Source organism: Monodelphis domestica, chromosome 2, assembly GCF_027887165.1.
Source record: "Monodelphis domestica isolate mMonDom1 chromosome 2, mMonDom1.pri, whole genome shotgun sequence".
NCBI lineage: Eukaryota > Metazoa > Chordata > Mammalia > Didelphimorphia > Didelphidae > Monodelphis > Monodelphis domestica.
The window spans coordinates 178,543,641-178,557,618 of NC_077228.1; the positions used below are offsets into that span (position 1 = coordinate 178,543,641).

The 13,978-nt window shown below is 34.3% G+C and overlaps 1 protein-coding gene across 3 annotated transcripts in view; it reads right to left on the reverse strand.

Annotated features, from left to right (window-relative positions):
• BRIP1 (BRCA1 interacting helicase 1) overlaps nt 1-13,978 on the reverse strand; it is a 250,268-nt gene that overhangs the window by 140,948 nt on the left and 95,342 nt on the right. The window lies entirely within an intron of this gene.

Here is a 13,978-nt window from a genome sequence, read left to right on the forward strand (position 1 = left end):
TACATGGAAAAACTAGAGATTTTAATTAGCTCATCACAAGAGCAGAATAAGATCTCCTATAGGCTTGTACAACTAAACCTCCAAGATAAAAAAGGGATAAAATTCTCTAATAGGGAAGGAAGGTACTCAATCTAACCAATTTAATAAAAATACATAACCATTCAATGTAATGCAGAATTTAACTTTGAAAATTTTTGGTATCAACATAAAAATTTTAAATAAGGCAACTCAAATAAATAAATATGCATATGTATATAAATAATACACTTCAAACTTTCCATTGATACTAACTTTTATGTCAAAGGAATTTTTTTAAACCATCAATAAAGAAACTAATTTATAGAAACTGGAATTATTATGAAGAAAGTTTAGATTTCAAAACTCCAGTAAAACTCCATTGAGATTTCCTTAATTTGGAATTTTAATCACAAAGGAATTAAAATGAAATTTGCTTTTCACTATCAATGAAGAAAAGGTTGGGAAGTAATTTAATAATGCAAACAGGATTTACAGGGATGTTTAAAAGCTACTTAACGCAAATTAATTGTTTTAAGTATCTTCTGACATATAGAAGCATCCATTTAAATACAAATAATTAGATATATTAATTACAAATCTCTCTTATCCAATCAGTTGTCATCATAGGATTATAGGAGCATAGCTTCAAAGTATAAAAGGTCCTCTTAGATCATTTAGTCCAATGTTAGCATTTTACAAATGAGAAAATTGAGGTCCAGAGAGCTTATGTGGTAAGTATGACCTTGGAAAAATTACAGATTTTTTTTCTCTTTCACATTCTTACCACCTTCTACCAAGGCAGGCAGCACAGAATAATGGATAGAATTTTGGGAGGACTTGAATTCAAATTCCCCCTCAGACACTGTATCTATGTAACTCTGAGCAAAGTCATTCTTTTTTAAAATTCATAGTTTCCATTTTAGAATCAATACTTTGTATTGGTTCCAAGGCAGAAGATCAGTAACGGTTAGGCATTAGGCAATCAGTTAAGAGACTCAATTTCCTCATCTATAAAATAGGGATAATAACACCACCTACTTCCCACTGTTTTTGTGAGGAACAAATGTGATAATATATGTGAATTGTTTTTTTAAATCCTAAAGCACTATGTAAATGTCAGTTCTTAACTTTTGATACTTAAGAAAACCTAGCTTTCTTTCTAGGTACCATTTCCCTTGGTGTCCTCTCCAAGACTGGTAACTCCTTCTTCAATTTAGGCCTAAAAGAGAGAATTGGCAGGCAATTTGATTCCAACACCAGATACTTCCTTGGCTTCTATCACATGGCAACCATCTTTTCTCCTATTCAGGTCATTCCATTATGTAGATCTTTATTACTGAAATCTGTGACTACCACTATCTTATTCCCTTATGGTTTACAATCCTCTCTTCCATCCCAATCCCTACCTACTTCAAACACCTTGGCCTACAATCCATGACCTCTTTCTAGACAACCTCCAACATGTACAGGAATGGTGATTGTGTAGACATCCCATTACTACTGTCAACGTGGGATCTAAAAGTCTGACTCAGTCTCGCAAAGGTCCCGAGTTCGATCATCAGAAGGAGGGTGTGATTTACTGGGAAAGGATTCTGAGGACCAAGAGTCACTCAATTTTGGCTTGGGCTTAGTCCCTGTCTGAAGTGGATTGTTAAGTCTGAGATTTCCCCTCGGGGCGGATTCTCACCTGTTCCTACAGGCTCAAATCTGAGGCTTTCACCTCAAAAAAACTAAATGGACTGGGAATCACCAGGTCCCTCTGGGCTACAAGTCAGGGGACTTTTAGATTCCATATTGACACTACCCTACAAGTTAATTTGTTCAAAGTCCCAAAATTCCAAGTTATTGTCTTACTGCCATGGCCAAATTAGTGAAGTTTTTTTGAATTTCTTCCTTAAACAAAATCAGAAAATGAATCTGTATTGTGAACGAAGCACAATACTTTTGCATAAAATGTTTTTAAACCTTTTAAATAATTCAAAAAGGAAAGAAAGTTGATACTTTGCCTATCTCTACCAGATGTTTCATAGAGATAAGTATAAGTGCAGTGTTATCAACAAGAAATTTATTCTAAAACTTTATTCACAACATTTCTTAAAGGCATTTAAAGTATTTAAGAAAAACTTAAACTTTAATATATATACATATCTGTATAAATGTATTATAAGTATGCAATTCAATTAACCTTATTCTGTAGGATTTGAAGTTAAACTCTAATTTCAATTAAACCCTACTAATGGCAGTTGGCATCTCACCTGGGTGGCAGAAAGATGAATATGAAAATAATCTATTTTAAATTATTTGATTAAGAGATGATTACATTTAAATGTTCATAAAATTACAAGAACATCAAAAATTGAAATCAAAATTTCCAGTCAACTATATCTAAATTCATTTTAAGCCATTCATTCAAAACACTTATTCATTATCTTTTTTTTTTAACCTTACCTTCTGTTTTATAATCAATACTAAATATCAGTTCCCAGGCAGAACAGTAAGGACTAGGCAATTGGGGTCAAATGACTTGCTCAGGATCACACAGATGGGAAGTGTCTGAGGTCAGATTTGAATCTGGGGCCTCACATCTCAATAGAATTGGCTCTCTATTCACTGAGCCACCCAGTTGCCTCTCCTTTTTATGACTCCTCTACTAGAATCTGAACCAGATAACTCATTGTGGTAGAGAGATGATCCTGTGTTCTCAAAGCCTGTGCCATCAAATCATAAATTCTGGCAAGTCCTAACAAACTAGAAAGTTTTTGAGTATAAGCTCTGATAGAGTCCATCATCTTAGGACAATCCTATCTTCAAAAGGTTCACCACTAAAGGCTGACTGACAGGTGATGAATTATATTGCTGTACATTCAGTTTAGAAGTGTTATGATCTTCTTATCACTGGTATAATCACAAATTTTTGAGTGTGTGCCCCTCTTTGTACTTAAGTTTTAAAAAGAAAGCATAATTCCTGCCTTCAGATACCATATAACCCAGAGAGGAGACCAAATAGACAAATACACATGAAAAAATTTAAAAAGCAAATATGAGTAACAGGCAAACTATGTAAAACACACATACAAATCAATTGTGCTATAGAGAAACAATATACCAAAGTGATTACTGTGAGCTAGATGTAACTAAAATAGGTTTCAAGAAGGGAATAAATGTTGAATTTAACTTTTTATTTACATTTAAAAAATTATATACTTAATCACCACCACCACCAATAAAAAACATTTAGCCAAACACATATATAAAAAATTTTGTACAAAACTACAAATTTACATTGTTTAAAATTTGTTTAAAAAGGTATAGATAATATAAACATATATTATTATAAACATTCCTGAGTTCCCTTTTGATTTTTTTTCTTGGATACTTTTTTTCTCTTCATTTTGTGGCTGTTATTTTTTAATGTAATCATAGAATTCTTATCCTTAATCTCTTTTCTTCTCTTTTCATCCCTTCATTTTCCCTCTATTTTCCTCATATTTCCAATATTTGTCATTTCTAATAATACAATCCATTACATTCAAATATCACAATCTATTCAGTCATTTCTTCCATTCATTGCATTTGTGATATTTCCAGTTTTTTTATCATTACAAAGCTTCCACGAATATATTCATACATACACAGTTTTTTACCACTCAATATTGCCCTTAGGGCCTAATTCTAGTAATGGAACCCGTAGATCAATCAGCATATATAGCTTTAGAGCCCTTAATGTATATTTCTATCTTCTTTTTTAAAAAATCAATTCATAGGTGCTCTAGCAATGTAATATTAGGACTGTTTCTCCATGCTCCTATCAGCATTTAATTTGATCACTACAACCCATCCAGTTCTCCATTAACATATCAGGTCCATATTTAGCTAGACTGGTCCTTAGGCAGCAGGCACAATTTGTTGCCAGGGCCATACTCTTTCCAAACCAAGATTTTCCCATCTTGGTCATAACCAGGAGAACTTTTGTTCCAATGCCACCACCCCACAAGAATGCAGGATTACCTCCATAATATGATGAGCACTAAAGTAAGGCTTTTACAGAATATTCATGCTCTCTAAACCATTGTTGTCCCACCAGAAACTATGTTTGGATTATGTGTGTGCTCAGGCTTAGATCTACTACTAACTTCATGCAGGTATGTGTGTGTGTGTGTGGGGGGGGGGGTGTCCTCATATTTAACTTATCTGAGATGCTATTGATCTCTTTAACTTCTTTCTTATTTTCTGGTTAGATTTATCTAGTTCTGAGAGAGCAAAATTAAAGTCCACTGCTATTATAATGTTATTATCTATTTCCATCTGTATCTCCTTTATTTTTCCTTTTAAAATGTGGATGCTATAATACTTAATGCACACAGGTTCAATATTTATAATACTTCATTATCTCATAATATCCCCCCAACACAATATGGTTACCCTGTCCATTCCTCTCAATTATATCCATTTTACCATTTTAGTTCCAACTCTGTCATAGTTCATGAGTGCTATCTTATCTTAAAGAAAGCAATAGTCATGGATTGGCAGAGAAGAGACAGGAAGGCATTTTTAATAGAAAGAATAGTTCACATCATGATAGTGAAAGGGGAATTATCTATATGGTCTTCAAAAGTATTTGATGAGAGGGACAGCGAGGTGGCTCAGTGGACAAAGTGCCAGGCCTAGAGATTGGAGGCCTTGGGTTCAAATTTGACCTCAGATACTTCTTTGCGATGTGACCCTGGGCAAGTCACTTAATGATTTCCTAGCCCTTACCACTCTCCTGACTTGGAACAGATATCTAGTATCAATTCTAAGGCAGTGTATGGATTTTTTTTTTTAAGGATCTGAAAACATTAATTACCTAGGAAGCAACTCCCTATTTAACAAAAGTTGCTCATAAAACTGGAAAGAAGTCTGGCAGAAATAAGGTTTAGTCAGTCAGGTGGTCAACAAAAATGCATTAAGTGTCGCTATGTCCCACTCACTGCACTGGCACTGGAGATATAAAGAAAAGCAAAAGATGGTCCCTTCTTTTAAGGAGTTCACAGTCTCAAGTGAGAAACAATATGCAAATAACTATGTATCCATGAGCTGCCCATCAGATAAATTGAAGATAATCAACAAAAGAAAGCCATTAGAATTAAGGGAAATTTTAAAAATGCATGTTAAAAATTTGGCATGTAATTGGGAAATATTTAATGAAATAAATTTAAAATTTTTAAAGAAAAGAATTAAGGGAAATCAGAAATGACTTCCTGTACAAGAAAGATGTTAACTAGGCTTGAATGAAGCCAGGAAGGAAAATCAGAAAGTAGAGAAGAGGGAGAATATACTCTAGGCATGAGATACAGCAAAAATGCCAGTGTCAAATGCAAGGAACAGCAAGGAGGCCAGTCTTACTGGATCTAAGAGTATGGGGGCTGGGAGAACTCCTTGAGAGAAGGGGCTATCTTTTTCTTTTCTTTATATTCCCAAAGCTAGCACGGTGCTTGGGACATAGCAGCACTTAATGCATGTTTATTGACTGAGAGGATATGAAGGGGTAAGGTAAAAGTTATAAGACTAGGAAAGGAGATAGGGGATGGGATGATAAATAAAGGGCTTTGAATAACAAAAGATTTTATATTTGATCCTTGAAGTGATAGGGAGCCACTAGAGTTCAATAAATAGGATGACAAAACAGTTAGACCAATGTCTTTTTTTTTTTAATCCTTTCATTCCACCTTATAATTAATACTGTGTATTGGTTCTAAGGTAGAAGGGGGGATAAGTGACTTGCCCAGTGTCACCCAGCTAGGAAGTGTGAGGCTAGATTTGAACCCAGGACCTCCAGTCTCTAGGCCTGGCTCTCAATCCACTGAGCCACCCAGCTGTTCCCCCCAGACCAATGTCTTACAAAAGCACCCAGCAATGAACTCAAAATGGATACATAAGCTAAACATTAGTGGCCATGCCATAAAAAAATAAGAGTGAAACAGATAAAGTACCTTTCTACCTTTAACTAAGAAATGTATTGTTAATGAGAAAAGGATTGTAAAAGATAAAATAGATCATTTCAATTAAATGAATTGAAAAGCTTTGGCATGAACAAAATTAATGCTAAGGCAGAGCCAAAATGTCAGTGATGGGAAACAGTATAGTGGACTCTCTTTCACAAAAACCTTCAAATAGATCTAAAAAATGTACTCGACTGAATTCTCATGGGGAAATCCAGAAAAGGTTACAATGAATCATTCGTCTAGTTTAAGTTGGCATAGCAAGATAGAAAGAAAGGTCTGTGGACACTGGGGTCAGGTCAGAACAGAAGCACACAGTGAGCATAGCTCTGATATGACCAGGAATAAGTGTGTGTCAGTTCAAAGAGGGGGTCCCATGCCTAGAGCACAGTACCACTAGATTCATTCTAGGGCACTGCTTTAGGGACAGGTATGTCCTAAATAAGTCTCTTTCAACATCTTGATTGGTTAGATAACCCATTTTTCCCTCATTTTTATTTTTTGTTAAAAGGAATGGCTCTCTGGGCAAGGAAAGGAAGACATCAGGAAATTTAGATAATGTAAAATCAAAAGATTTCAATGAAAATGTAACTTTAACATGGATAATCCAGTGGAATTGCTTGTCAACTCTGGGAAGGGGATGAAAAAAGGAAGGGAGAGAAAATGAATCATGTAACCATGGAAAAAATACTTAAAAATAAATATAAAATAAAATGTAGTTTTAATAGAGGCGATATAAAACAAAAAACATTTATAATTTTTTTAAATTAAGCATCAGATGGCCTCCAAGTAAATCTAGACTAAATCTATGGTCACTGAGTAGGACCACTGCAGCAGAGTTCCTCAAATGGAGATTCAGATCAAACAAAGAGAATGAAAGCCTGTCTCTTTTGCAGAAAAAGGGCAGAGTTCCCAATAGTCTATAAGGGTAGATCCCCCAAGGCTGCCATTTGCCCTGAATCTATATCCCCCTATTGGTGAGAATGTAAGCTTAAAGGCAAAGCCATTTTCACTTTTGCATCTGTAACCACAGAGCTTAGCATAAAGTAAATGCTCAATAAATTATTTCCTTCTCATTCATTCACAGTAATTATGAGGTTAACAAACGGGCTGAGTATTTACCTGCACTCAATAAATACGCTAAAATATGCAAAGATACATATCAAGGAAACAGACAATTTTGCTAAACAAATATAATTCATGATATCCAAATTAAATATAATGAAAATTTTCAAATATGAGAAAGACTGAGAATTTCCATAGGTAAATAACTAAATGATCTTTAGTTTTATCAGGGTAGGGCATTCCTGGCATGGGAATTGCCTCTCCCAAACAGATCACAAGCCATTTATGATTAGGTACATCACAGGTCTATAGATTTATAGCTGGAAAAGACTGTCAAGACTATTTATCCTAGTTCAACCCCCTCATTCTACTGAGACCAAAAAGGTTCAATGATAGTGTATGGTCATACAGTGACATGATTAGGATTTGAGCCCAAGTCTTCTTGTATCAAAGCCCAGCATTATAAGACTGCCACTGAAAGAATTTCAATAAAAATTAAAAGAGAATTCTAAAGATTACTACCATGACACTTTGAATTTCAGGGTTATTCTCAAGTATTCCTTCATTTTATAGCACAAAGGTTTATTTCTAAAAGAATATATTCTAAAGGGGGGGAAAAGAGATAATTTGCCAAGAGAATCAGTATGGTGTCAGTAATCTATTATCAAAATAAAAAGGGACACATTTAAACTAAAATTAACTCATTGATTTTTATTAGTAAATTATAATAATGTATTCTTCACTAAGAATTATCCCTTCAACAAACCTAGTTAACAGTAGCAGTACAGCAACAGTGGGAAAAGTAGAACAATTTAAATCAATTACTGACATCTAAGACTCAGACTTGGTAGCTGGTTAGTATAATAGACACAGCATCAGGGATAGAGACAGGAATATCTGAGTTTAAATCAAGACCTCAGACATTTACTAGCTTGTGACCTTGGGAAGGTCATTTAACCTCTCTTTGCCTCCATCCCTCATCTGTAAAATGGAAACACACTGGAGAAAGAAATGGCAAACCACTTCAGTTTCTTTGCCAAGAAAACTGAAGTTGGACACAACAGAATGACTGAACAACAAAAGATTCAGACTTCAGTTCATGTGACCTTATCCAGAAATTTTAAAAAGCCTTTTGAAATTATTATGCTAACTAGTTTTTATCATCCAGTGAAATAATAGTAGGTCAAAATATGAAGCTTTTATGGCTTAAACATTGGTGTTATTTGATTATAGATGTTAGCAACTGTAATTAGCTCAAGTCCATAGAGCACTTAAAATCTGAAATGAAAATACCAAAACTCTTTCTTCCAGTGTATATATAGCCTAATCACCATTGAAGAAATGAACATAAGTTAAAATCTCAAACTCAAGGCTAAACTAGACCAAACTCTATTTGAGAGTTTCATTTTCTGTTTCATTTTATTCATGTGGCTAACAGGGTGGGTTCCTCTATAAGAAGTATATTTCAATTCATTTATTAAGCTAGCTAACTTTTGTTTTAGTAAAGCAAACCTACATTTTATGGTCTATGTAGTCACCTAATGGTCAGTTTCAGTAACTGCAGTAAATAGTGCTGTCAGATATATATAAAATCCCTGGAGACTAGACTAGAGGTGGCATTCTCTTCCTCTACTTGGCCTAAATAGCCACTTTCCTTCTGTATAAGTATTGAATCCCCCCTGGGTCTCTATAGAGCACTTTCTTTTATTCCTGAATACATTATAATGAGAGAAATCTTAAACAAGAAAATTGGTCCTGGGTGGTGTGCTGTTTTTCATACTATGGGTTTTTTCATCAGTTAATTAAAGTCCTGTGATGTAGGTTTACATTAGAGCTGGCATAGCTCCATATGTGCCGAGAAACATGTTCAATTAGGTTGCTCCCATGCACATAAAGAATTGCAATTTGGTACCATATCTATAGGGGTTTGGCAAATGGTTCTCAATTTGCTTATGCTGTCTACACTATCAGGATTATATCCTCAATTCCTGATTACATGCTTCTGATCTTAGATGGAATGTGGTTAGTAAAAGGTTTTTCCAACCTGCTTGTGGTTTGGTTTGTTTGTTTTTTTCCCCTTCAGATTGCTTTGGGATAATCTGAGTTCCAATGCTACCACAAATAACTTCCCTGGTAAAGGAAGTTTCCATATTTTAAACTTTAAAAGTTCTACTGATTTCATGTAAGGCCAATTATTTCCTTTAATGAAAGGAAAAAAAATTACTCTATGGTTTTGAATCTTGTCTTAATTACTAGTCTTTTAAACAAACATACTTAGCTTAGATACTCCACTGTGGAAAAAAATCCTAACTTCTGTTAACAGTAGTTTTAGAAATAAATATGGCTTAAAAGAAGAGATATGAGAAGACACTCCTAAACTACACCTCTGTTCAGTTGCAAACTATGTATATTTACATTTTTCTATGTATTTATCAGTAATGCTGATTTTTTCCCCTTCTTTTTATTTTTTTTCTTTAAAAATACCATTTGTTGGGGGCAGCTAGGTGGCTCAATGGATTGAGAGTCAGACCTAGAGTCAGGAAGTCCTGGGTTCAAACCTAATCTCTGATACTTCCTATATGTGTGACCTTGGGCAAATCACTTAACACTTTTCTGCCTTAAAACAAATACATAGTATTATTGAAGATGAGGGTTTTTAAAATATTATTTATGTTTATATATTATAAATATACGTAATATATAGAATGGCTCTCTAGAATAGAGAAATATATTGGGGAAAACTACAGTAATATAAAAAACAAGAAAATTTAATAAAAATTTTTTAAAGATGATTCTTAGATACTTACACTTATTTTATATTGTAGAGGAGAGAATTTACAATGCATACAAAGGACAAAATGCTGGAGAAGGATCATGTGTCAGTCAAATGAAAATTCCATTTGGAATGTTATTGGGAAAAGCAATTGGAGTATATGGCACAGATACCCTTAGAAAAAACATCTAATTTGAATCCTAGAGCTGAAATTTTCCATCCAACAATGATTAATTTAGATAATACAAAATTCGCTGAAAATGAAGTTGATATTACATTTGAAAATAATAATCCTATTCAAAGTAATGGAGGTGACATGACAGTTGAATTTGAAAAGGGGAATGGAATGGAAGTCTTAGTAACTGAAAGGGAACAACCAAGGATTCAAATGGCAGACTTGAAGCCAACATGCTAAGTGGCAGAGGGGAATCTGGCCAAATAAACTTATGTGAGATAAGCAATGGCTATGATTTAAATTCATGTTCCAATGTAGTAGAGGATATTGTACATTCAACATAATATGAAGACTTCATAGGAAATGAATTAAATCTAAAAGAATTAACTGCTTCTGGGGGCAACTGGGTAGCTCAGTGGACTGAGAGCCAGTCCTAGAGACGGGAGGTCCTAGGTTCAAATCTGGCCTCAGACACTTCCCAGCTGTGTGACCCTGGGCAAGTCACTTGACCCCCATTGCCTAGCCCTTACCACTCTTCTGACTTGGATCCAATACACAGTATTGACTCCAAAATGGAAGGTAAGGGTTTTAAAAAAAAAAAAGAATTAACTGAATCTAACATACAGCTGGCAGAGGGTAGCAAAGGAATGAACAGTGACTCAGTGGCAATACACACCTTAACTACACAGTCAAAAACATAAGTATGTGCTACTGAGGGAAAGAATGAAGGCCTATTGATCCTACTGATGCAGAGGAAAATGCAGATGTACTAAACTTATTCCCCAAAGAAAATAATAACATAGAGGGACAGATTCCTATCTCTACACAATCAAAAGAGAGGGTGAATGAAAACCTTCTAGCTGGTAATAGGGTAGGATCTATAAATATTACTAACAGCATTGAATATCTTCAAGAAGAAACTAGCCCCATACCATCAAGTTTACCAATTCAAAATTAAAATCTAAAGCTTAGTAGTGAGAAACAATCAGAAACTGATTTGGAAAATATAAAAGCTGGTTGCAGAGGCTTAGATCAACACACAAAGCCAGAGTTAACAAAGTTTGACACAACTTTACATGGCACTGAACAAAATCCAATGAATAACATAATGATTGGATTCAGTGAGTCAGATTCAGATATAGAATCAGAAGGAATACCAGAGGGTGTAATAATAATGGACCAAGACGATTTAGAACAAATGCCTTACCAATTTTATAGGCTTTATAAGGAGGTAGACGAAGACACAAAACTGAATACCTGAAACCAATACAATCAAAATCTCACCAAGATAATGATGATGAGATATTCTTTGGGCAGAGAACAAGTTGTATACCATTAGAAGAACTTTATGCAAGATTAGGGGTTGATAATGAAGATGATTTTATAGAGAAGTTGAATTACATGGCCTGTACAGATACAGATTTTGAATGAGAAGGAGGATATCAAGGAACATATTAAAGAACTGGAAGAGGAGAGATAGATATTCAATTTCATGTCTATTCTCTAACTTCAAAAACATGACAAATACCATTCATGCAGTAAGAGTGAAACTAAAATCAGTTGGAGCTCCATAGGGTAACATACTACACAAAACCTTATGGGAATGAAGACTAGCTTAGGTATAAATGAAGATATTTCAACAACAGAAGAACCAGTAATTCAACAACAACAAGAACACTCCTAAACTTGTAGTAGAAAACTCCAACTTCATAACTATGACAGACACAAACACCTAGAATGCTATAGAAGCATAAATTCACATTGGATGAATTTGTTATCAAAGACTTTAACATCAAATTATAGTTGAGAACTGAAACAGGTTATTCATATCCTCTCAACCTTCATCCTAAAACAATCTCTACTGGGGAAAGGATGAGAGGGAGGGTATACCATGAAGATATTACCTCATAGTTTCAGATACCTTACAAGACACAACAATATGATTGTGTCATCAATGAAGATACATACAAATGACATCTGATAAAAAGAAAAAATCCCTAGTCATAAGAAGCAACACGAGTAGCCCTAAGAAAATAATCAACATTCAATAACAGTCCCTATGGGAAACAAAGGAAAGCACACATGAGAATACAAATCAACAGATAGTACAGCCAAGAGAGCATTGCACATGTTAGAATGAAAGCCTATGGTAAACAAAGGAAAGCACACAAGACTACAGTATCAACAGAAATTACAGACAAGAGAGCATTGCACATGTTAAAATGATAACAGGAAAGCACCCCTGAAGCAAATAGAACAGTTCCAGAAAGAAAAAGCCAGTAAAACAGAGTAAAAGAAAATATGCATTTACAAGATTAGCAGCCAAAGAAAAATCTCTCTTTATTCTATACAAACTCTCTGCCAACTATAGTAACAGAAAGGAAACAATGTTATCTCAAATGAAAACATAACTCCATGATCAAAGGAAATGCATTATATTCAAATTCTATCTTCAAGAAATCACTAAATAAAACATACAATAAATCTCCTTGTGGAAAAAACAAACATCAAAAAATAAGAAAACTTCAAATTCATAGTCTTGACAAAATTCTAAGAACTTATGCACAATGCTATACTGCTGTGTGTATACCCACCCATGAAAATGAACACAAGTAAAGCTTACTTCCACGCATGAAGATGAACACATGTAATGCTTATTTCCATGCATGAAGATAAACACATGTAATGCTTATTTCACACATGAAGAATAACTGGTGAATTCTGACAAGCATTCATGAAAAACTCACAGCACACTTCCATGCACAATGAAAATTTCAATCTTACATACATGCACATGTAAAAACCTTACACACATGCATGCTCCTGATTGTTCCAGGTGTTCCTGAATTGAAGAACATAGGACTACAATCAAGAGTGGCAAAAGACAAGAGTGGTATGAGGACCAGATGATGAAGTTTATACAATCAACATCAAAGGACATGAAAGGACTTTGAAAGTTTGGACTTGTGATCATGATGATCTGTAAGAATGCGTCACACATGTTAGTATCACATGTATGCATACACAGGCTACATAGAAATATAATATAGGGAGCTATCTCATGGAATGGGTAAGTATATAATGTACAGCATAGCTGCAAAACACAAAAGCCACACTGATATAAATTTCTGTGGAAAATTCAAACAAAGATATTTCTTATCTGCATGAGTTTACACAGAAATCTAGAACAATGTATATGGATGTACATATGTAAATCTGTATAGGTACAAGTTATGTACACATGTAGATACTAATGTACTAACAAACTAACTATATTAGAATAATGTGTTAATGTTCTAATGACTAACTATAAGGACAATTTAGAGAATTTGTTCAAAGTCTTAGGGAAGTAGAGTCAGACATAAAACTACTTACATATAGAAGTTAGATTGCATTATAATTGTAGGTTAGCAATTGTTAGTGATAAAAAAAATTTACTTAGTTGAATTTATAGACATTAGGAGATAAGACAGTTACATATTCAAAATGCTAGTGAAATTATTTTGAAATTGTTACATGATTTGTTATTATGTCAAAACCATGTTCACGTACAATCCCTTTTACCTAAACCATTTTCCTATTCTCAAACTTAGCATAGAACTAGATAGACAGAATAGCTAATTTAAGTTTAGGATTTGTTATTTTGGGAGGGTAAAGGAATATTTAAGATAGTACAAGGTTAAGAATTAGATAGGTAGGAATATCTAAAAAGTGAGTATCATTTAAAATTGCAGGTTGCAATTTTTTTAAAACAAAAAAAGGGAGGTATATGTGGAGGAGAGAATTTACAATTCATACAAAGGACAAAAAGCTGGAGAAGGATCATCTGTCAGTCAAATGAAAATTCCATTTGGAATGTCACTGGGAAAAGCAGCTGGAGCCAAGACAACTGCTGAAGTGGGCTGAGAGGCTTTTGGCTAATGGTGGTGACTGAAGCTGAAGGCTTTTGGCTGACTGGATGAAGTG